Raw genomic sequence first — 25,712 nt, forward strand, 5'->3', positions numbered from 1 at the left:
GGATAAAATCGATTTTGGAAAAGGTGATGGACAGAGTTTCTGAATGATGCAGAATGCTCCTACCCAGTCAAGAGATCAGGGCTTGACCCATCACCGTTTAATTTGATTGTGCTCCACAATGTGATCGTTGTTCCGTCAAGTGTTTTGCATTTTAGTGTGCTGCTTAACTATTCTTCAGAGCGTAACTGCGAACTCAACATTCTTAACCTACATTCACTTCACTATGCCCTAACACTTACGTCACAGCTTTACAAAGTCTATTAAGAGTCAAAAGGGTTCCATCATGCTAACTCTTTGATTCAGACTCTAGAAGGAATAGGGGTGAGAGGGAAAGCGCTGGAGTGGTTAGAACATTTCCTTTCACACAGGTCATTCCAGGTTTTCTCCAAAAATTATATCTTCAATATTCTGAACTCCCCTTATGGAGTTCCCCAGGGGTCAATCTTGAGTCCCTTACTTTTTAATATTCATATCACCCCTTTGGCAAAAATAGCAGAAGAAATGGGCCTTACAATTTACTCCTAAGCGGATGATACACAACTAGGGTTCTCCCTGTCAACAACCGACAAAACTAACACCTCCTCTCTCCGCTCTGGGCTACAGAGAATGGCGAATTGGATGCACACCAAGAAACTAAAACAAAATGGGGAAAAAATTGAGCTCATTATCTTTGGAGAACAAAAGGAAATCTAAGGGCCAGCCCACAGGCCCACGGAAATAGGCCCAACCCCGGTAGCAGTACAATCTGCTCGCAACCTAGGGGTGATAATCGATGACAAACTGTCTATGCGTGTGCAAACAGCCAAAACAGCATCAACTTGCTTTGCCATTCTTAAGTGGCTAAGAAAAATCCTGTGGCAACTGCCTGAAGGGGCGCAAAAAAACATGATACAGACCTTGATTGGCTCGAGACTAGACTATGGGCATATCCTATCTAGGAGCCAATAAAGAGATCACGCGTCGACTACAGGTCGTACAAAATGCGGCGGCAAGGATACTTCTCCATCTCCCTGGGCGTACGAGTGCTTCTGAACATCTAACAAACCTCCACTGGTTCAAGATAAGCAATAGAGCTAAATTTAAAGCACTGTGTTACATGTTCAGGATAAACACAGGGGAAGCGCCTGCTTACTTATGTAGGCTGGTACATAAATACACACCCTCTCGAAACCTTCGATCACTGCATCAGGCAAAATTTGCTGTCCCTAGGTTTAAACGGGTATGATTTGGCGGACGCTCTTTCGCCTACCTGGCGCCGGTTCTGTGGAATTCGCTCCCACTGAAACTGCGTCTTGAACCAAGTTACATTAAATACCGGAAAGGCATTAAGGCATGGCTATTCAACCAATAAATTCCATTCCACCTGGTAAAATTCGGATCCAAGACGCCGGGAAACCCTCAGGGTAGCTGTTGCGCCATATAAATGTAATAAATAAATAAATAAATAAATAAATAACTCACACGACACTAGATGTTCCGCTCTGCTAAATAAAAAACTGTGTTTTTACAAACATATACAATAAGGACTGTTCAATGAGTCTTCATTGCGCTCTGAACACACGTCCGACCGTGTCTTCGGAAACTGGAGACAGGCAGTAGAAGTGTCCACAATCTGCATTGGTGAAGTAGGAACAGTAGCAATCAGGGGGTCTTCAATTATCCGTTCAGATGCAGTCTCAATATTGACATGAGTGCCTGACGAGTAATGAGCCACATGTCGGAAATAAGAGGACTCTCACGTAATGGACTTCTCTGGACGTTGGGCAGTCGCCACGTGTACTTTGCTAGTCACAAAATGAAATGACTGAGCATTGAAGGGCTCATCAGATTTCCGTTTTCTAGGCTGATGAACAAGCACCTGAAACACTGTAGTGAAGTAATGTCTTTTGCATGTCAGCTCTTATCTCCATAGGCCTTCATTTTCCTTTTACAATCCAAGTCCTTTATACAGGTTTCTTTCTCAGTACTTAATCTTCTGTTGGTCTGATAAACATCAAAGATGCAGGGTTTTCAACTTAGGCCAAGTGAGGGGTCAAACAATAAGCTCGCGGAGTAGAATTCAAGACAGTCTCAAGGTCAAGTTTTTTCAATACAGCACACTGAACTGAGCTGTCCTAAAAGTTCTCATGAAACATTCGACAAGGCTTATGGTCTGTGGTTTAAGAGATGTGCTCTTCTGATGCTTCAAATTAAGATCACTGAGAAAGATTTGAATTCTCGACTGTTGAAAGGTGGGCCGTTATCAGATTTCAAGATCGTAGGAACACCCCAAGTGGCAAAGATGGTGTCTAATCTCTCTATGACTATCTTTCCGGTTGATTAATGAGACATCTTCTATCAATGGAAAAAGTGGAGTATTTATCAAAAATTACCATCAGGTGATGGCCATTGTCAAGAGGACTGAAGAAATCAACCACAATTCTGCCCCATACATGCTCTGGCATCTCTGACATGTTTAAGGTGTATTTATTCGTTTTCGATGGAAAGCAGTTGCATAGATGACAGGCCTTCAATTCTCTTTCAACTCCCTCATTATGATGAAGAAACCAGACCCTGTCTTGGAGAGCTCATTTTGTGGCAATGATTCCACAATGTCCTGACTAACAGGCAGTTCATCTTTGACATTTTAATAATTTCTGGTATTTACCGTCACTGGTAAGAGGTTGAGTGTACTGGTACCAAGACTGATGTGTAATGTCTTTTAATTTTAACATGTCACTATCTTGACTTATGCCAGTGACAAGTTGTTCTAACGAAATGGCAGCTAGGGTGCTTGATTTTATAATGTAATTTATGTAGGCTTCAGCTGTCTTGGAAGGGGTACCATGGCACTGTAGAAGCACCTTTTAGAAGCAGACAGCTGTGTTTTGGTCTTTCCTGGGCGGTGCATGATTGTGTAGTTGTATTCTTGTAATCGTAGACCCCAACGTTTAATGCGATTAGGCATCTTGGCCTTTGGATTGCCAAAGATGGTCAACAATACTTGATGATCCGTCACAAGCATGTAAGACTTTCCATATATGAATACGTGGAAATGTTCACATAGCCTACACCACTACTAAACTTTCTCTCTCAGGTTGTGAATAAGCACATTCAGTTTGGTACAAACTTCTGTTTGCATATGCCACAATATGACTTCAAGCATTTGGGTGTCCTTTGTTCTGTGCAAGAATAGCCCCTAACCAGACAGGGCTGGCGTCAACAACAACCTCTGTATGAAGCTTTGGATCAATGTATTCCGCTTCAGTAGATCTCTCAATAGCTTGTTTAATTCTCTTGAAACTTTGGCCGCATTCTCATGACCAATGAATTTAATCATTCTTTTTTGTCAAGTCTCTCAAAGGAGGGAGGTTGGCACTCCCGGGAGATGCTACGGTGGAGTTCCACACCTCCACGTAGCACCTGAGATCCTTGCTCCTTGCTCCCCCCCCCCCCACGAGGACGATGGCGGCAGGTAGCTGGCGTCTTGGCAGCTCCAGTCTTTGCGATTAAGCCTAGCTCTCTTTTTGTTGGCGTTCTGAAGCAGCGTTTCTGAAGAAGCATTTCTGAAGTAGAGGCGATACTTCCACTTTGGCAAAGGCTGAGCCAGTAAAGTGCGGCGAAGTATCGTTTCAGGATCCTGAACTCATGCCCTGCCCTGAGCCTTACAGACCCACAGACCAGCGGACGCGGAGACGCGGACCTGCGGACCCATTCCCCGCCCGAAACGGGAGCCATGGTTTCCAGCACTTTGCTTTGCTATCTTCAACCACAGAATTAGCAGTGGCGGCGGGTGAGTCCCCTTCAATATGATATAATCAACTCACAGAACTAAAACGTGCGCAGCGGCTGAGGCAGGTTCAAGATACAGGTACGAGCGCTAGAGGTGGAAGCACTCTCCTGTTAAAGTCCTTTTCGCATTCACTCATTTGGAAATATCGCCTTAATTACTGTATCTTTGTCGCTTTGGTACCAGCAAGCTTTGAGCATTTTCTCCGGTGTTCAGGACTTCAATATCCAGAATCCTCTGCTTCTCCCATTGCTTTAGTGTTAAGACTGCTAAAGTGTTCAGGGGCTCACGGAATTCGCAGTAATTCGCAGTAATCTTCACTATTGTTGAACACAATATGGGCAAACTTTTGAACGCACGAAACAAGGCGAAGGCTCGTCGTAAGCAGGCCAAAGAAGCAGCAGACGCCGCTAAATTAGTGGATAAAGATGATTGTAAGGAAGAGGTCTCTATACATTCTTCTGAAAGCTCAAATGAGCTGGAGGGGTCCCTCACGGAACTACCTACCCAAACTAGCCCAGGACATAATTTTGGGCAAGTAGAGATAGGGAAAATGAATACTTGCTTGGAGGTGGCTCAGACTGGCCAATCCGTTCAAAATGGTCTGAATGAAGCAAAAAAGGTTGAGACGCCGAGTGTGCGTAAGGGTCCAAAGCAATTCCCTTTGTTAGAGAAAAAGCTAACCATGCTTTCCACTAGCAGCCTGCGGTACAAAAGGGGGTGGTGATGGACGGAGCATCTTAATCAATCAAACACTCAGACCCAGTCAAATGATCTGGGTTTAATCCATCACCGTTCTTTAGCCCACTCTGCCACCCCAGTTCAGACATGGCTATATGCAAATCAGTCTGACCCTGTGCCTCATGGGAACAGTCCAGCCCGAACTGCCAAGCCATGTCTTCCCTGGACCGGAAACAAGCTTCCGAGGACCGGTTTCTGGCTAGCAGCCTGGCTCAGCTTGCTGCTTTTTCGGTATTAAGTCATCTTCCAGAATGGGGAGTCCATTTAGATCGTAACTTAAGACCACTTCCCTCAGCCAAGTAACGTTCTATTTCTAGATCTTCCATTAATCTGGATATCGTAACAGGGTCATCTTCGCTTTCTGTCAAAGACAATAGGAGCTGCGTCTCTTTCAATTCCTGTATCGTGAGGTTACTAAGCCCTCTAGTTGTTTTTCTCTGGGGTGTTAATAACATTTTTTTTATGTTTCAGCCTCCTGGTAAATTTAAAAAGATCAATTTTGGTCATCACCCAATCTTGTCTTCTAGCTGGACAGAATCCAAAGCCCTTTTTAAGTACACAAATCATATCATTAGAAAGCTGATAGTCTAATACATTGATAACTTCAATATCACTTACTTCACCCTCATCTCTTAAGGTTGTTGCTTCCAGGACCTCAGACTCCTTTTTATCCTTGACCCTGAATTTTTCTTAGGGAACGAATAACTGTGTATTTCTTATGAGATGACCGTACCTACTGTAATGCTTTTGAATCAGCATCAATTATATGTAATGTTTAAGATGGTTTACATGTCGTAATGCCTATCAACAAATGTAACATGTTATAAGACAGTGATAATTTGGCATCTTTATATTAGAATGATGGATTTGCTTTTAAATAGCTGTTAAATGTTGTTGGCTATACTGTATAACTTTCATATGGAACCTTTTGTCTATATCTACTGTATCTAACACGTTCTGAATATGGTACAAGATGAATCGTATTTAATCAAAGATATCTGAACTCTCTACCTCCTAACTGGAATTTCCTGCATTCTTGCATGTATTCCCTAAATCTGATTTCTTGCGACTGGACAGCAGGACAGACTACTGGTGTCCCTCGCCATGCTTAATTCTAAAACCATATAAATGAAGAATAGATATCAACTTATCTCACTAATTAATAATCATGTGAAGAAATAGTTAGGGATGCTCCATCTTGTGTATGCGTGTAGTATAAATTTCTTTAATAATATGAAGTATCAACTTGAACGGGGTAACAGTTTACCCATAGCCCGTTACTGATATATAAACCGCAATATAGTCTCATATTAAAACAGAACATCCTTATATGCGTGGTTATACAGAGCCTAGACTCTACTAGAGTTCATTTCTACCTTCTACCATCTTAAGATGGCGACCTCATTTCATTCATATATACACCGTAACCAGTGAATAGAGACAGGTACGGTTACCATGTGGTGAATTAAATGTAATAATAGAACTTCCTTTAAGCGTGGTTATACAGAGCCTAGACTCCACTAGAGATTGTTTCTACCTTCTACCATCTTCTGATGGCGACCTTGATTTATTTATAAATATACCGTAACCAGTGAATTGAAATAGGTACGGTTACTATGAGGTAAATTAAATTTAATAATTGAGTGTAGATAAAATCTATACCACATTAAAATTACTAATTTTAACAATACGATCCTCATTACTGTTCGACTATGCATTATGATACGAGACATGGTCAAAATAGCCGTGAGCCCACTTTAGATTGATTCTGATTTTACCATCACAAGATGGCGACTCCTATTTACAGCGATGTACGCTACCAAGCTTATCGCGTTTAAATACTTCACTTTCGAACAATTTGTAAAATGTAAAGAAGAATTACATATATTAATGTATTTTCTCATCTCAGAATAGTTTTGAAATTATAGATACTTACAAGTGACAAGTGATTACTAGTACGAAACATTAACAACAGTGTAAACATTATCTATAAGCTTTCCTAAGATGGCGCCTCCCGCTGACACGGAGATACGCGATCCGAAGCACGAGATAACTCATACGAGGTGAGATCCCTAGAAGCTACAATACGGTAACATGTAACCGCGCCTATAACGTAAGGAATAGCATTTTAACTTGGGTTCTCGACTTTTTAGGTGACGGAAAGCGACACCTTGACACTACGGCCCATTACACTTGGGAAAATTCTGAAGGAAGTAGGTAAGAGAGACGAATGGCTTAACACCATCGAACATTTACTTAGTGGTACGAATAAAGATCATAAGTCGAGAACACCATTTAATTAGATATTATTGATCATGTCAATCTTTACAGATTTAAGTGCAATATGAACATGGGATTAATTTGAAAATTAGAATTGAGCATTGTGGAGGCATATAGGTATGAAGTCCTGCAGCATGGTCGCAACTTTTACTTTATACCAACCCACTAATTAGTGACTAGGCTTAATGGATATAGAACGAATCAAATAGGTGGAGGCTACCTATCCCACCTAATACTAGTATTACACCTTGGTGATTCCAGCTATAACTTGGTGGTAAGCAGAATACTATGATCTATATCTCTACTTTTGAGCACATTTGTGTTTTCGGGATGTATCCCTTTTGACTTTAGGTATAAATTTAACTCCTTAAATATTTAAGGCATAGTGAATGCAATAACTAGAATATAATGGTTATTATACTTTGTTTGGGTTGCAGCCCTGAGGAAGTCTTTGGTCGAACTTGACCAGACGAAACACGTGTTGGCTGCACTTGGTCTGAAGATCGTACTGAAGAATGTTTTCAATGAAGATGCAAATTGTAACATATCAAGAAAAAAACTATAAACTACCTCATTTGAAAAAGAATTTTGTGGACTTTGAGTTGCTCGGTGAAAATAATTGCCTTGTATGAGCTATTTTTATAGCACATAGATCTTGTCGTGGTAACCGACTTGTTTCATCTGGAGCACTACACTTACAATTCTGTATTGTGACATACCTTTACCTGCTGTGCGCTCAAACCCAAACAGTTACCATATTTTTCTAAGTGGGAACTTAGCGCAAACTTTTTTGCTCAGAGTGAGGAGATTTTTCGTAGGCAATCGCAAAAAAATGATGAAGAAAGTAATTTTACAGGGAAATTTTTAGCTTGGCAGGCTAGAGAACAAGCCGCCGCAAATTTGATCCATGGTTTAAAATGCCCAGAGACTCATATTGAGACATCATGGTCGGCTGAGATAGGGAAGATAATGCTTTCCCATTATAATAATATTTACAGTTGCAACAGAATATAAACCATCAAAAGTTAACCGATTTTTTCGAAAAATACGCATTGCCCACGCTCCCTCAAACAGAACAATTGATAATGGCGAGTCCATTTTCTATGGAAGAAATAGAGTTGGTGGAGAAAGACCTTCCAAATGGTAAGGCTTGTGGCCCTGACGGGCTGCACACCGAGTTTTTTAAGATTTTTTTAGTGCCTTCTCCGATCTTTTTTTGCAATTATTAAATTCTATGTTGGATGGTGCTCCAATTCCAGATTCCTTTCGGGAAGGAACCGTGGTGAGCTTTTTGAAGAAGGGGAAAGAAGCCAAAGATCCAAATTTGTACAGACCTATTACATTATTAAATTCCGATTACCAAGTTACTATCAACGCTTTTTAATTTTATATCAACAGATTTTATCCATCCTGATCAAAATGGTTTTTTGCAGGTCGACAACTGATAACTAATACACATTATTTGATTGAGGCCTTAGATTATTTTGAGACACGGGGGGTTCCAGCATTAATTTTGTTATTAGATGCTGAAAAAGATTTTGATTTGGTGGTTTGGGCGACACTTTTTATTATTTTGCAGTATTTTGGGATCCCAGAAAAAATAATACATTTTATTTCGGAATCTTTAGACGGGTGCCAAAGCCAATGTCATTATAAATACAGCCATGGTGGGATCAGTGTTAGTTAAGCGGGGCACGAGGCAAGGATGCCCACTATCACCTGTTCTTTTTGCATTTTTCATTGTACCATTAGCAGTTGCAATTCGGAATTGCATGAATATTCTTCCTCCCGTTTCTTCTTTGGCCAAGATTAAGCTATATGCGGATGATATCATGTTGCTAATTAAACCCAACATGCAATCTCAAGTACGGGCTCTTCAGTTTTTTGAAGAATTTGAGGCTTTGGGGGGATATCGGATCAATAAAAAGAAAACGGAAATTCTGGTATGTGGAGGTATAGACCCAGAACTCCATCCTGATATAGGCTGCTGTATTAAAAATAAACCTAAAAGATATCTTGGAGTTTTTTTTTCAGCTTCAGTCAAAGATCTATACATAGTCAATTTTGATCCCCTTCTTCAAAAAATGTGTACAATGCTCGCACAGTGGAATTCATTGCCATTGTCCATTCTTGGTCGGGTCGCGTTGATTAAAAATGTCCGTCCTTCCTTTATTTAATTTTTTGTTCTCCACCATCTCTTGTTTTTTGCCCGGCGCTTTTTTCCCTAAGTTAGAATCCCTGTTTTCAGCTTTTGTTTGGGCAAAAATGACACCTCGAATCGCAATGGGAACCCTCTATGAGGATTCGGATCAAGGAGGCCTTTTCCTACCAAACCTCAGGGATTACTATAATGCATATTTTGCACATTTGTCAAGATTTAAAAACCAAACTCACCGCCAGAATTTATTCATACATTTCTTTTTTGATTAAATTTGCTTTGAAATTCAGAAACCCTCCCGCTTCAGGTACTTAAATCACCCAAATTTGTTTGCTATAAGACATTGACCTGTTTTTTTAAGAAACGCTGCGCTATGCTTAAAAGATATTCTCTTCCCCTTTTTAATTTAACAATTCCTTTGATTAGTGCATTTCCATTCATAGGGATTAAAATAAGGCCGGAGATAGTTGAAAACTGGGTGCGGGCAGTGTTTATTAAAATAATGGATTTTTTAAGAAATGGATCGTGGATAACCCCAACAGAGATGGCAGGTCTAATTCACGGGAATTTTCTGTTGATTGGTTCCTATCATTTGAATCATAAAACTTTGGGGCAATTGGACCTCACACAGATTAGTCAGCCTACCCAATTGACTAATGACCTTTTTGTGGATGAATGGTTAAGGAAACCCGGGGAATGGAAACGCTGTCTAGCGCAGAGTAGGGAGATGGATTTAAGTCTAAAAGCAATTAGAAAATAGCAGGAACAAGAAGATCATGGGTTATCTTTGGATACTTGGAAGACCATTAATAAATTACACTTTAGTGTACTAAGAGGAACCAATTGGCGCAGAATGCTATTTTTCAGTAAATGGTTACTGTATTGTGCACCTGCGGTTATTGCTAAAATGTATACTAATAATTCATCTAATTGTTTTAGATGCTCACAATATGCTCTGGCCAATTGGTCCTATATAATAGTCCATTGTTCTAAAATGAAGGCATTCTGGGATGAAATTTTTGTTTTTCTTCAAACTTATTACAAGATTATGATTTCCTTGAATGTAAAATTAATGCTTTATGGTTTCGATCCGGATCTTAAGGTCTCAGGCTAGTTGGTTAAATTAGTGTTCATCGCAATGGCAGTGGCTAGATCTTTGCTATTGCAGAAGTGGCGGTCAGAGCAGATCCCATCTTTGCAGGAATGGATACAGAAAAGAAAGAAAGTTAGGAAAAGTGAAATAATTTATGCTCTGAGGATAGGGGGGGTAAGAAAATTTGAAAACATTTTGGGATCCTATTTTGATTAATTGTATATAAGATATCGTAGATGAAAGTGAACGATAATTGATGTTTGTATTTTCAGGCAGGCTATGTTATATGAAATGGTATATGATAAAATGTATTTGTGTATTATGATTTTATTGTTACTAAAGGACTTCAATAAAAAACTTAAAAAAAAAAATCTCTCAAAGGAGCACTCACATTGTCAAAGTCTTGTATGTATCTAGAACAGTAGCTGGCCATGTCAAGGAATGAACGTAATATGGAAACATATTGTGGGGGACAGACAGTTGACAACGCTTGCACTTTAACTAGATCGGGTATCATATCCCCAGAGAAAAGATATGACCAAAGAATTTTAACTTTGTCTCATGGAACTCACATTTATCTGCATTCAAATTCAAACCTGCATCTGCAGGTAAACAACACATTTGCATGAGAGATTTATTGGGCTCTTTTTGTGAAGCTCGAAAAACCAATATGTCATAAATCTAAGGAAATGCGATCATGACAGGCTGTATGCCATGAAAATGTCATCTTGAAACCTCTCTGCAGCTGATGACACACCAAAAAGTTGTCTTTTGTATTGGAACAGCTGAATACGTGTAGAAAAGGTTGTAATGTACCTGCAACTGTCCGTCAGTATCAAGTGGTTATATCCTTTGTTCAAACCAAGGCGAGAGAAGACCTTCGCACCATTCAATTGTGGATGTCAGTCATGTGCAAACCTGGATGTTGTCGTTCTTGTTCAATTGCCTTGTTCGTTTGACACATATCAACGCAAATGTGTACAGCTTCTTCCCTATGCTTTTTAGGCACTACCACTATGGAAGAAACACATTGGACCAGTGGAACGTTCAATGATGCCATGTTTGAGCAATGATTCAGCTTCTTTTTCAACAACTTCCTGTACATGAAATGCAACTAGTCTGTGTCTTTGAGCAATATGACGGACGTCCTCATTAATGTGTAATTGTACTTTCATAGTTTTGAGTTTTCCTAACCAATGTAACAACAAAAGGAACTGACTTACTATTTTGTGATGAGCATTCATGGTACGGTTCACTGATGTCAGTCTCATATCAGCAGCTGTGCTGAATCAGAGTAAACAAGCACTTGACGCCATACCTTGAAGTACATGAATGGGTGCTTGCACTTTTGTTTTCTTGTGCTTCATTGCTGCTTCAAATGAACCATGACTTTTTATTGGTGTTGATGCAACCCATGTATACACTTGAGTTTTTGATGGAGTAAGTCATGGCAATGGAGATAGTTGATTGTATTTCTCCTCTGGCATTATGTTAATCAACACATCACTTTCGATAATAAAAGGTATTAAGCAACCGTATAATTTTAGTGTAATCTTCTGAAAATGTTTGAATGACTTTGGTACTTTTTATGTAAACTTCTCTGTGACTTGTATTTTTCTTCACAAGGGGCCAGTCCAATATGTGCACATTTTTCTGAGGTAAACATCAATATTGCACAATCATCGTCTTCACTTTCAGTTGATGTTGAATACTGAAGAACTTTGTGATGATGATTTAGATGATGATCGACTTTGTTTGTTTTTGATTTGCCTCAATATGTGGGGTTGCTTGCACTTGTGGGCATGCGTTGAACGTCACTTCTGAAGCATTTAGGTGGCCATATTGTCATGGCGCCGTTACACACTTATTCTTTCCTGCACCTTGCAAACCTTTACATAATGGTTCTCCTTCCCACAGCCTTCGCAAACCTGTCCAATAGCAGAACATTTACTGTTGTGTAGAAATGAAAATCCATAAAAGAAACTCAACTTCTTTTTCAAATGAGACATCGCTTGGTGTCCCTCTGCCTTGTGTTTTGGCTTACTTTTCTTGTTCATGACTGACTCACTCTGGGCACCATTTGCCTCCATGTCAGTAGCTTGTCAACTGGCACACAGACTCACTTCCGGTCCCTGACACCGGTTAGCGCTCCATATTCACTGCTGCTGCTGTCCCGCCCACTCTGGGATAAAAGAGAGTGCGCCGAGCGGATGCGCGCAGCCAGAAATACCACTACAACATCATAGGAGACCGAATTGAAAGGTAGCTCTTGACTCTAACCCTGATTTTAAACTTGCGGTGAAACTTCAAAACTGTATTATTTTAACTGAAAGCAGCTTGCAAACTGCACATACCTGCCGACTTTCACCTGGTGTACCCCTGGTCCGTCACGGTGTGTGCCGATTGTACGGAGGGGCTCAATCACCAGCAAGACTCACTTCCGGCCCTGACACCGGTTAGCGCTCCATACTCACTGCTGCTGCGGTCCCGCCCACTCTGGGATAAAAGAGAGTGCGCCGAGTGGACACGCGCAGACAGAAATACCACTACAACATCATAGGAGACAGAATTGAAAGGTAGCTCTTGACTATAACCCCTGATTTTAAACTTACGGCTTAACTTCAAAACTGTATTATTTTAACTGAAAGCAACTTGCAAACTGCACATACCTGCCTACTTTCACCTGGTGTACCCCTGGTCCGTCACGGCTTGTGTCGATTGTACGGAGGGGCTCAATCACCAGCCAGACTCACTTCCGATCACTGACACCGGTTAGTGCTCCATACTCACTTCTGCTGCGGTCCCGCCCACTCTGGGATAAAAGAGAGTGCGCCGAGCGGACACGCGTGGTGGCACGCCGGCGGCATGCCGAAGGTGCGCCAAAGGCAAGCCTATTTGCGCCCGTCCGCGCCGACCATCGCCAATCGCCACTCTCCCTGGCAGTTTACACCGAGACCGCCCATTATGTCAACTCTTAAATATACCCCATCGGAGCTCCTCTCATTTAACACTTCTCCACATAATAAAACCAATCAAAACCAGAACCAGACCCCGCTATCCCATCCCAAACAGTTCAATTGCCTGTATGGCAACGCCCGTTCTCTCCCAAAACACTCCCTCGAAATATGGGCACTATTTGATCAAGAAAAGCCCGATCTTTTTTTCATCACGGAAACTTGGCTCCAAGAGACATCCGCCCCAGACATAGCCATTGTCCTTCCTGCTGACTACAACATCTCCAGACTAGATAGGACGAGCAAGAAGGGCGGGTGCACAGCAGTTGTCTATAAATCCTCTATGAAACTTCACATGATCGACTCACACATAGCAAGTTGGGGCGAACTCCTCATCTTTTCTCTAGACCTAAATAACAAAGAGTCTAGGAAAGGAGCTTTAGTCTACAGTACAGACCCCCTGGAAATAAAACAAATTTCGACGCACAACTATTAGATATCTTAGCTCCTCACGTCCTAGCCTGCAAGAACTTCCTCCTAATGAGGGACTTTAATCACCATGCTGAATTGCGTCAAGACCCACACACCATCGAGTTGATCACTAGTATCAATTCATTATGCTTGACTCTATTGGAGACCGGTCCTACACATAACGCTGGACATACCCTGGACATCATATTTACAAATACTCAGGAAATCCAGATCACCGAGCTCTATCCGGTTATATGGTCAGACCACTCTATAATCAAGTTTAATATTGCTGTAAACTCCACCCAACCATCCCATCGAAAGGAAGTGAAAATGAGCCGGCCTTGGAATAAAATTACCCTGGACTCATTCTCAAGTCATTTTTCCTCCCCCCAAATGACCCAACTTACCGACCCAAATCAGGCGGCCAGTGATCTTGATCTGGCAATTACTGCAGCCCTAGACTCCATTGCCCCCTAAACAGGCAACCAAAAGCCCCAATAAACGATCCCCCTGGTTTACGCCAAATTTAAAAATAGTTAAAAAGGCCACAAGAACAGCCGAGCGACAATGGCAAAAAACCAAAAATCTATCGGACAAACAAATATACAAAACTTTACGTAAAGACTATATGGACCAAATAGCATCTGCAAAGGAAGCCTATCTTGGAACCAGAATTAACCAAGCTGGAAACTCACATAAATAACTCTACTCAATAGTAAAAGAGATCACTAAACCTTCGTCATGTAACCCCCCAAGCACAGAGACCCAAGAGTAGGCAAATGTCCTTTCCAGCTACTTCAGAGATAAAATAAATGATATACACAAATGATTCCCCACACAAACCACACCCGCCACCGGCGAAAGGTCAATAACCTTATTACACAAAGAACAACAATTATCGCAAATTGTTCTACAAGAATTTCACACACTCTCAGAGGGAGGAGTAATGGCCACTATGAGTAAAACCAAATCAGGGTCCCTAGCAGATCCAGCGTCGGCCCATATCCTGACCAAAATAGCTCCGGCCATTATTACTGAAATACCTGCAACCCTGAATCTCTCACTAGCCCAATCCATTTTTCCAACAATATGGAAAGAGGCTATAATCAGACCAATTATAAAAAAGAATAACGCCGACCCTAAACAACTCCTAAACTGCCGCCCTATTTCCCTTTTTCCCCTCTTTGGGAAAATCATGGAATCACAATTAAACAAACAGTTAACCAAACACTTGGAAGATAACAAGCTACTGGATACTTCTCAGTCAGGTTTCAGAGCTTTCCATAGCACCGAGACAGCCTTACTTGAAGTAGTAGACAACATTCGTCTGACCATGGACGCCAGACAATCTGCCATCCTGGTTCTACTCGATCTGTCGGCAGCCTTCGACACCATCTCATACAGTATTCTGTTAGAGCGTCTGGTGGATTCAAAGCTACCTAACTGGCAGGAAATCAAGGGTTAAAACGGCACCTTTCACCTCAGCCAGTGTAGACAACGATAAGGGTGTCCCTCAGGGGTCAATACTAAGCCCCACCCTTTTTAACATTTATCTGTCCTCACTGGCTAAGGTGATCAGAGCTTACGGTTTCGATACAGTGTCTTACGCTGATGACACTCTGCTCCGAATCACCTAAGGCCCTCACCCCTCGAATACGAAGCTCAGATTCCAACAGTGCATGCTCTCCATAAAAAACTGTCCTGCCCCGAAAAATTCAGTAAGGAATTTGGGAGTCACCATTGATGACAAATTATCTATGTCCTCCCATGTAAACAAAGTAGTGCACGGAATAATGCGTAGCCTTAGAAAGGTTTTTAAATGGATACCCCAGTCGTCCCGCAAACCCGTAGTGCAGGGCTTAATTATAAGCTGACTGGACTATGGAAATGCAGTACTAGCGGATACCAAGGAAAGTTCCCTGACCAAACTTCAGACCCTCCAAAATACAGCAGCCAGATTGGTCTTAGACCTCCCACCTCGCACTCCATCTGCCTCATGCTTAAAGAAGCTGCACTGGCTCCCCATAAGGAAACGCATTAAATTCAAAATCGCCTGCTTAGTTCACAAATCCATAAATGGCCAGGGACCAACATACCTGGAAAAAAAACTTAAGAAGTACTGTCCATCTAGAACCCTCCGATCCTCAGACAAACACCTGCTAATAGTGCCAAAAGTAAGAACGGTCAAAAATGGGGACAGATGTTTTTCAAAGATGGGCCCTGCAACATGGAACACCTTACCATTATCTATCAGAGCCGATACAAACCATAAAACATTCCGTAAGAACCTGAAACATGGCTCTTTTAGACCTTTGGCAATCTCTCTATCATATCTCTCTCCTTAATTTCTGCAAGCGCTATGAGACCTATCGGTGATTTACGCGCTATATAAATTCAAAATACATACACACTCTTCAGCTCTGGCAGCCATGAGAGCTCGCTCCAGACAGAGTTTCTCTCAGCATTCATTGTCTGAATTAATCTAATAGGCATTCATCAATTATTCTGAGATGTATATCTTCCTCATCATTAAATTAATTGAACTTACCATGTTTGATTAGTATAGCCAATCTCTCAACAAATTCATCAATGGTTTCACCGACCTTTTGTCATTCTTGACTGAAAATGTACTTTTTCGTAATCCACATTCGGCATTGGATTGAATTTGAGATTCGAGGTTTCTTTGATTTGACGGTATGCAATATAGTCGACTTGCTACATTTTCTTTAAGACTTCTTTTACACCCTCACCAGCCAGATTCTTAGGCATTTGATAACCGTCTTGTTATCTGATTCATCTATTGCATCAATTAAATCTTCAAATGTCTCTATCTAGCAGGCATCTGTTGCCAATATTCAGCTTTTTGGTGGTATTGAATGTTGGTGGTGGTTTTAAGAAGGCAGCAGCATTGTAATCATTTATGAGATTGGCTGACACTGAGGGATGAGTTCTCTCTGACACTGTTGTCTGCTATCCAGGTGCTGTGCTGGCCTCTGGGTCATCTTGGACAGTCTGTGGAACCTTGACCTTCCTCTTGACCTCAATGTTAGCCCTTTCCTTTTCTGGAGACCTGTGAAGTTGTTCTGAGCGGACAACCATACATGTATTCAATTGTGTGTCTTTTGCTTTCATGTATGGACATTTCTGTAAGCACAAATCAGGGTGGTCACTCCAGCCAACGCTGTGGTATATTGACTCTCATTACTCAGTTCTGGTAAGCAAATGACTGCTTCTTGTATTTGACTTGCTTTTCCTTTCAGCGCCTCTTTGTGCTGCCTGACAACTGGTTGATCTGTGCCTTGCAGCGCTTCTGGTCGCTGCGTTATCTTGTAATTCTCTGTTGCCATTTGCTGCTCTTTCAAAACCTGGTTGCATCTGCTTTTGATGTTATCCCTTCATATTATGTATAGCTTTAAGTTGCGTAGTTGCACAGTACCTCTTTTTATGGCCTTACCAGCAGGTTCTTGGCAAACTATGTGAACATTTCTCAGCAGTTTTTCGTATGTTATCTTCAACTGATTTACACAGGGTGGAGTGGGGCTTAGACTCCACATACGCAAAACGTCAATTCAGCACTTCGACTGAGGCACAAGTGTCTTGCACCAGCTGTTTGCTGCACCAAAGCAAGCTCTCTGGCAGAGCACTGTTGATCTTCCGGTTACTGATCCCATATCTTGTCATCAATTGTAGCACCCTCCCCAGCCTGAGTATCTGCTAATTACTACGCCACACATGGAGCTTAGTATAACACGTCTTTATTCTTCTGCATGTAACCACAAACTCAACATTTGATTCTATTCTATTCTGAAGTTCTTGTATGGCTCATGGCTACCCAGAGCCTCCTGGCACTCCAACAGACATCGAGTGTTAGTAGCTGTAGGGGGTTAGTCGCTGAACAGCCAAGCCTTCATAGCTTTGTGGAAGGGAAGTTTGGGATCAAGTAGGTGCAGTTCCAGGGGTACTTAATTCCAGAGTTTAGGCACCTGGAAGATAGTGGAGCGAGACTGCTCCTTGTGACATATCGATCTACGGAACCTTCAGTAGGTGTGCTGAGGAGGATCAGATCGGCCTTTTAGCCAAATATGGGAAGGCTAAAGGTCTTAACAGTACAAGACCTTTTTATTGATTGCCCTATGCATGATGCATAGGGTCTTGAACTGAACACAGGCTTCCACCGGAAGCCAATGAAGGGGTCTGAGATCCCTAGAGGCAGACTGATGTGATGTTTAGGAATGTTCATCAGAAGTCATGCAGAAACATTTTGCACAGTCTGCAACCTTCTGACAATATAGCGGGATGAGCCAAGATACACGGCGTTCCCATGATCAAGATTGGATAGCACGAGGGCCTGGAGATCACTTTTCTGGCTGTGAAAGTGAGTTGCTTAAGAACCTTCCCCAACAGTCTCAGGGTGCCATAGCAACTGCAGCAAGTTTTTTGGCTTGATGGCTCATCATAATACTAGGGACCAGCCACATCCCAAGGCTCTTTATCAACCTTTTTAGGGTAGGCAACTTCATTAAGCAGTCTGGTAGGGGGCTCAGGACATTGCTGCAGAAGTTGTTGCCCAGCAGTATAACTTCGGTTTTGTCCTTTTTGAGTTTAATTTTACAGCTGCCATCCAGCTGGCTACATCCTGAAGGCAGGGAATCAGGGATAAGTGACTAGAGCTGGGGTAGAAGTAAATTGACATAACTAACTGGGTGTCATCAGTGTAAGAAACCGATGACAACCCTGATGAGTCCACAATCTTGGCAAACATTCTAAACCTGCATTCGGTTTACTACTCTGTAGCACTTACAACAGAGTTCTACAGAGTCCATGAGGAGCTAAAAGAGTTCTGTCATTGCTAACTTACAAAACATTACACATCTCTCATTGTGAGCCCAGATTCATTGCTAAATTTAAAACAACAGAATTTTTTATGCTTCATTGGCTTCCGGTGGAAGTCTGTGTTCAGTTCAGATCTCAGAATGCCGTTTAATAGTAACTGTTCTCTCATACAGGAGATTACCAATAGAACATGCATAACATCTAGTACGCTTGATTATTAGAGCTGGTTAAAATAGTATGCTAAATAAGTTAGCTCAAACTTGTATCGCTGGGTTAAAAAAGAATTGTCTACAATTGTAAAGCCATATAGAATGGATAAATGCTCTAACCCCGAGAGCAATTTTCAACTGCAGAAATTTCAAGATAGAAACTATATTGACCGATGAAACTCCAAATATGGTTGCTTTTTTGACAACCTATGTGCATACCTTTTTACTGCTTCAAAAATCACACCCCTCCCCCCAAACACATTCTAATCCTTTCTGTAGTTGCTTTAGACATTCTGGCCCACCGGTGAGCTAGTAAGGCAACCTGGCAGTACTAGATAGCTTAAGTATCTGGTTATGATTACCCACCTGTCCACCCCATTGGAAAATGTTGTTTTTCTGCTCAACAAGGAATATTGCACAGTTTCTGGTTATCTACATCCACAAGACCTATATATGAACACACACTTCATAGGCTAGTAACAGGTGTTAAAACCATTAAACTCACCCAGATAGTAAGAAGCCTAAAATTGTGTAAACAACCAGGTTACTGGATGTTTCCTAAAAACCACAAAGTTAGAGATAAATTTCATGTACAGAAGTAGCGAGATCAGCCTATTGACACCTGAAAGGCGAACAATCTGTTCCCTTCTGCTGAACTTTCCTGACCTTGGAGATTCAGAGAAAAAAGACAGAACGTAGATACCACTTGGCAGAATACCAAGAAAACTTGTGTTCAAAGAACAGCAGACCAAAATCTTCTAGGACCTCGAAACATAGACCAAGCTTTTGAAGAGGATACACATGTCTTTTGGAAGCCAATGACGTATCTTCATGTGACCTTAAATCCTCTCCATTTGCTGGAATTTGAGCAGTGCTGCAGCACAGTATACCAGTCAAAGGTGCCAAATAGTGCAGGCAGGGAGTAGTAAGTACAGTGATCCCTCTAATTTAACCAAGAGCCCTCCACTGCTTGAAGGATGGGGTATTGTGTGTTGTCTAGTACAAATCAAAAATCTATCAGAGGAGCTTTAGATGACAAAAATAAAATAAGGTGACCTAGGCTACCCGCGATTTATGAAGAGTACATCACAAAATAGAGCCTCACGATTTTTAATGGTCTTAAGAGCCAAAGGGTGTTGGCCAAGGGAGTCGGACCACCATCCTTTGATTCAGATACTATGTGAACCATCCATTATTGTCACATCGGTTTCATCTGAATTCAGCTTCAAAGAGTAGCTTAACATCCAGTCAGGCACAGTACTCCAGTCAGAATGAAAGATGGTGCATGCTGCACTGTTAATGCCATCCAGCCTAAGATCTATTAGGCTATCATCTGCATAACACAAGCAGGAAAAGAAGATACTCCTAATTGAGCTCAGTTATAGGAGCTACTTTGCATGATGTGTATTGTATGACACACAGCATTAAAGAACGGTGTCTAGGAGTATAATGACAGAGACCCCCACCTTGATCCAAGATAATTTCTAGTTCATTGTAGGCATCGACAAGTATCGCCTCCATTCAGTGAGATGCTCAGAACCCAGTTTATTCCTTTGTCAACAGAGTTAGCTACTGTCAACTTCTCACAGAAGGGTAGAAGTAAAACAGGGCAGTAGTTAATTAAAATGAAAGATGTCTTCAAAAGAGGGTGGTCAAATTTGCTGGAAGAGAGCCAAACAAAACTGAAGAATTCACTAATATGCAGTCTTAAGGAGCAGTGACATGCCTTGTGAGTTGAAAAAATAAGTTGCACAGGGACCATACGGGGGTCTAACTTGATGGTGTTCACAATTTTCACCATCTCTTCAAGGGAAAGAAGACTGAATTTAGTTAAAGTGTGGGCAGCAACTAGGGTTAGATTGCTTTAAGTAGTGGCTAAGATTGTTGACCAGAGGTCTGATAAATTGTCAGAATTGTATCTCAATTGGATAGCAAATTACATAGAGCTTGAGAGGGAATGATCTGATCCTGAGTGCTCAATGAATTTGACAATTCTCTGATGATTTGAAACATTTTTTAGGTTCAGTACTGTGGCTAAGCAGTCGAGAGGCATAGTGCTCCTATCATGCTTGTTTTATCTAAATCTAGAGAGCAGGTCTGCAATCAATGTTAGCCTTTGAAAAATAATTTGTGCTGTACTTCCTCTTGAGCAACTTACAGATTTCTTTAGCAGTGAACAAGGCTGTGGTGAACCACAAAGAAGATGGTCTCTTTTGCTGAGACATATGAGCTCTCCTCATGCTAGCTCATCTAGTGCCACTGTAATCCACAAATTAAAAATACCATTGTTTGTCTTGACATTCTCCCCTAAACTTAATGGAGAAGCTTCTAATATGGCCCCAAGATGGCACTTTTACCTCAGTCAGGTTACACATAGCCACAAGTAGACATGAGATGGGGTGGAAAGTCTCAATTTTCAAAGGCTATAATATGGGAGAGTGATCAGATCAGCAAACTGAAAGACACAAGATTGATTTCAAATTAATTTGAAATGAATGTCAGTTTTAAGATATGGCCACTGGCATGCGTGTGCTTGAACACTATTTGTTTGAGACTGAGCATAACATATATGTTAGGTTAAATTGAGTTGTAAAGCACACTAATCGCCCAAGGGCGTATCCAGACCCTTGGGCAGGTTTGCAGGTTTGTAGTCCCCAAAGTGCTTATACAAAGACAAGAGGAGTTCAGCTTCCTGCAGAACTCAAGAAGTGAGGAGGAGGATCTGGTGGGTTGGGGGACATTGTTCCATGTCTTAGGCACAATATAGGAAAATGAGCAAGCTCCAGTTTTGTTTTTTTGGATGCTGGGGATGTGTGCGATTGAGGCAGAGTGTAGGTGTCTGGTGGGTTGGTGAAAGTGTATGTGGCTGTTCAGGTGTTTTTGTCATGTGTTGTGTAAGGCTTTGTATGTTTTTGGGAGAAGTTTGAATTGGCTGCGCTTGTGAATGGGGAGCCAGTAAAGCTTCTTCAGGTGCAGTGTGATGTGGGTGTAGTGTGGGAAGTCGAGGAGTCATGCAGTGTTGTTATGGATGTTATGTAGTATGTGTAGGAGTTATTTGGAGATTGTGGCATAGAGAGGCTTGGTTTAGTCCAGACTGCGGGTTATGAGTGCTTGCGTGACGTTGTGTGCAAGGCAACCAATTGAAGATTTTCGCAGCATGCATATGATATGGAAGCAGAAGGTGCAAACTGCCTTGACTTGAGCCATCGTGTTGAACTTGTCATCTAAGATGATCCCTAGATGTCTTGTGTGGTCTGTAGGTGTGGGTTTATGTCCTGGCTCCGTTGGCCGCCAGGTGCAGTCCCATGGGGAGGTCTGGTTCCTGAAGAGCAGTGTTTTTGTCTAGAGGTGGGCGTTGATTTCTGCAAGTTTCCATTCATCTGGAAAGTGGTGGACATTATGAAGCTGTAAATGATGTGGGACAGGGTGGTGCTGATTTGTAAGTTTCCCAGGTTGTAGATGTGGTGCGGGCATGGGTCCTTTCAGGTCACTGAGTGTATGGTCATAATTGCTGCTCTATCATTTCGGGTGAGGGTTGTCCGTTCGGTCAGGTCGACGTCATGGCTGATGGTGGGTACATTAGCAACAATTTCTCTGGGGTGGGGTTGGTTTCCGAAGTTGCTGTACATTTTTGTGATTTTGCTGTGGAAGAAGTTGGATGGGATGTTGCAGAGTTGCTGGTAAAAATGTATCAGGGTGAGGTGAAATCCTTAATGATCTTCTTGCAGCTGTTGTAGCTTTCTTTAATGAGGTCCACAAGTGCTTTTGTCTTGGTGTCTTTCTTTGCTGGTGATATCGGCGGAGTGCAGCCTTGTTGGTAGTTCTGTTGGTGCTGTTGTGCCTGGCTCTCCATTTCCTCTCTTGCCGTTTACAGTGCCGTTTGGTGTCTAAGAGATCCAAGAGAAGGCCCTGGACTGGACCACCTCCTTCCTCTCTGGAAGAACACAGAGCGTCCGCCTTCCCCCCTTCTGCTCCGAAGCCACCGAGATCATCTGGGGCGTACCCCAGGGCTCATCCCTCAGCCCAACTCTGTTTAACAACTACATGGCACCGCTCGCCCACGTCGTCCTTCGGCACAACCTCAACATCATCTCCTATGCCGATGACACCCATCTTATCCTCTCACCCAGCTTATCCTCTCCCTCACCAAGGACCCCCACACCGCCAAAACTAACCTTCAAGAAGGAATGAAGGCTGTCGCTGAATGGACTGACTGAAGCTGAACTCAGACAAGATGGAGGTCCTTATCCTCGGATCCACCCCTAGGGCTGGGACGACTCCTGGTGGCCGACCGCACTGGGTACCGCCACAACACCCACCGACTATGCACCCAACTTAGGGCGCATCCTTGACTCCACCCTCACCATGACTAAACAGGTCAATGCCGTCTCCTCCTCCTACTTCAACACCCTCCGCATGCTCCGCAGGATCTACAAGTGGATCCCCACTGAAACAAGAAGGGTCACCCAGGCCCTCGTCAGCAGCAGGTTGGACTACGGAAACGCCCTTAAGGTGGGAGCCTCGGCCAAACTCCTGAGATGGGTCCAACACATCCAGAACGCCTCTGCACGCCTGATCCTCGACATCCCTCGCTGCAGCCACATCACACCCTACCTGAGAGACCTGCACTGGCTCCCGGTCAACAAGAGGATATCCTTCAAGCTCCTCACCCACGCACACAAGGCACTCCACAACACCGGACCAACATACTTCAACAGATGACTCAGCTTCTACACCCCCACCAGCCAGCTCTGCTCCACCGACCTCGCCCTCGCCACAGTCTCAGCTTCCGACAAGCGATTTCCGGCAGCAGACGATCTCACACCTCGCCACCAAGACCTGGAACAACCTCCCCATCCACCTACGGCAGCCCCAAGACCTGCTGACCTTCAGAAAACTCCTTAAGACCTGGCTTTTCAAGCAGTAGCAGCATTCCCCACCCCCGCGCCTTGAGACCCTCAAGGGTGAGTAGTGTGCTTTACAAATGATATGATTGATTGATTGATTGATTGACTGTGTATCATGTGGCTTGCTTGTATAATCTACTATGCTTGTTGGCTTTGATGGGTGTAAGAGAGGCTGCATAGTTCTTCATCCAGTTGTTCAAGTTGTTGGTGCCCTTGTCGAGGTTAATTGTGGAGTTAGGTTGATCCGTGCTGAGGTCACAAAGTCAGTCTGCATCTGTAATCTTACCCCAGTTGTGGGTTGAAAAGCTGAACCTGGTAGGGGTGTTGACTTGTGGTGTGTTGATGTCGAAGTGGAATATGGAGAGGTTGGTCCATATGAGCGGTGAGGTGGATCTGTATTTGATGCTATCATTTGTGGTGAAGATGGGGTTCAGCATGGTCCTGTGGTGTGTGCTGCTTCTGGGATGAGCTGGATGAGTCTGATGTCACTCAAGCTTTCGAGGAGTGTGGAGAATGAATCATTTTGGTCGGTCTTCCAGGTGAGTTTTGAGGTCCCTGAGGAGAATGTAGGCTCTGGAGTCGATGGTAAGCAGTGTGCAAAATTGGTGATGAGATTAGTTAAGGTGACTCATGGTCCGCATGGTCGGTAGGCAAGGGTTCCGTTCAAGATGCAGGTTTCTGAGTTTTGCAGCTTGAAGTGCAGGTGTTCCATGAATGATGTGGCGTTCTTCATGGATGTTGTGCATTTGATGGATTCCTTGTAGATGATAGGGAGTCCTCCTCCTGGCTTATGAAGGCAGTTCTGTCGAGCGTTCTTAAAACTGGCTGGGATTGCCATGGCAATGTTGGTAGTCGAAGAGGGGTTGAGCCAGATCTGTGCGATAAAGAGGATGTCATGTGTGTTGCTACTCAGCAGGTCCCATATTTCGGTTGTGTGTTTGCTGAGTGATCATGTGTTGAGAAGCATGCATGCGAGTGGGTGTTGACGAGCTAGTTTGCTGTGGCATGTGGTGTAGGGTGGGGTTGTAGGGGTTATTAGTGCTGGTGTGGAGTGTGTGTTGTGAGGGGGTGTTGTTAGTATTTGCGTGGGATATGTGGGTGTGTAGCTGCTGGAGAACCAACAGTGAGTGCAGGGGAAAGCTCCTGCTGTCGGTTGAGGTGCGGCACTGCCGCATTTGGGGTAACGGCGTCCCGGATCTAGCGACAAAGAGTGCTGTATAATATCGTTGGCCATTGATCAGACCTGGGTTTCTAGCACTACCCTTGATCCAGGTGCACAGGAATAGACAGGCTGACTTTTGGTGTGCCCTTGGCACGCCAGCATCGCACAGGCTGCGCGTCCGTGTTGCAGCTGCCATCCTGGGAGGAGGGAGGAGTGCTGGGTGCTGTGATGACATTTCCTGTACTGATGGGTTATGGGAAATAAAGTCCTCTTGCTTGGCTTGTTTTAAAGACTGTCTCGGTGGGAAAACCAGTAATGTCACTTCCTGTCCAGATCTATAATAACAAATTCAGTGATGTCACATCTTGTGTTGGTGAATGATGGGAGAGGCAGTGATGCCACTGCTTGTGCTGATCGGTGATGGGAAATATAGTCCTCTTGCTTAGCTTCTTTTAAAGCTTGTCTTGGCTGGAAAACCAGCAATGTCGTGTAGCCTCACAATATGTTGCTAGAGGTCAGGAAGGCTGGCTCATCCAGTCAGACATCAAAATTCTGTTAATGATAATCTTAGAAGAGCACAAAACAGTAAGAGAAGTGTTATTTGCAAGATTGGTTCTGAAGCTTGAGGCAAAACGACCAGGGGGCAATAGACCAGTAATCCAGAGAAGGTGGTATTAGAGTTATCATTGACGGAGAATCAATGCTTTCAGCAGTGAGATCTCAAACCAAACCATGATTCTTAAACATTAGCCACTTATTACTTATTAAAGCCAGGCTCCCATTACACTTAATAACATGATCCACATGTAGCTATCTTAATAAAATTAGAGGAAAGGGCCAGGTGGCTATCTGACAATGACAAGTTCCTACTCCAGGTTTCTGTTGCAAAGAAACTGCTCGGCTGGGGGTCTTCAATGAAATAAGAAATATGGTCCATGCGTTTATTCAGTTATCTAATATTGAACAAAGATGCTCTTAATAGACCTTTAGTATGACTATGAGATGGTCTTGTTTCATTAAGCCTCGTTTTGGGGCACGTCGCTTAAGAAAGGAAGCATGTAGCTTTCCCAGAATTGCTTAGGTGGGGTGGGGGAGGGGAGTGCTTGGGGTTTCAGTATCAAATAGAATTTCTCTT

At 42.8% G+C, this 25,712-nt stretch overlaps 1 protein-coding gene across 1 annotated transcript in view; it reads right to left on the minus strand.

The window, feature by feature from the left end:
• The window catches only part of DNAH11 (dynein axonemal heavy chain 11), a 3,435,931-nt gene that overhangs the window by 170,852 nt on the left and 3,239,367 nt on the right, over positions 1-25,712 (minus strand). The gene's annotated exons all lie outside the window — the stretch shown is intronic.

This window comes from Lissotriton vulgaris, chromosome 10 (genome assembly GCF_964263255.1).
Source record: "Lissotriton vulgaris chromosome 10, aLisVul1.2, whole genome shotgun sequence".
NCBI classification, from domain to species: Eukaryota; Metazoa; Chordata; class Amphibia; order Caudata; family Salamandridae; genus Lissotriton; species Lissotriton vulgaris.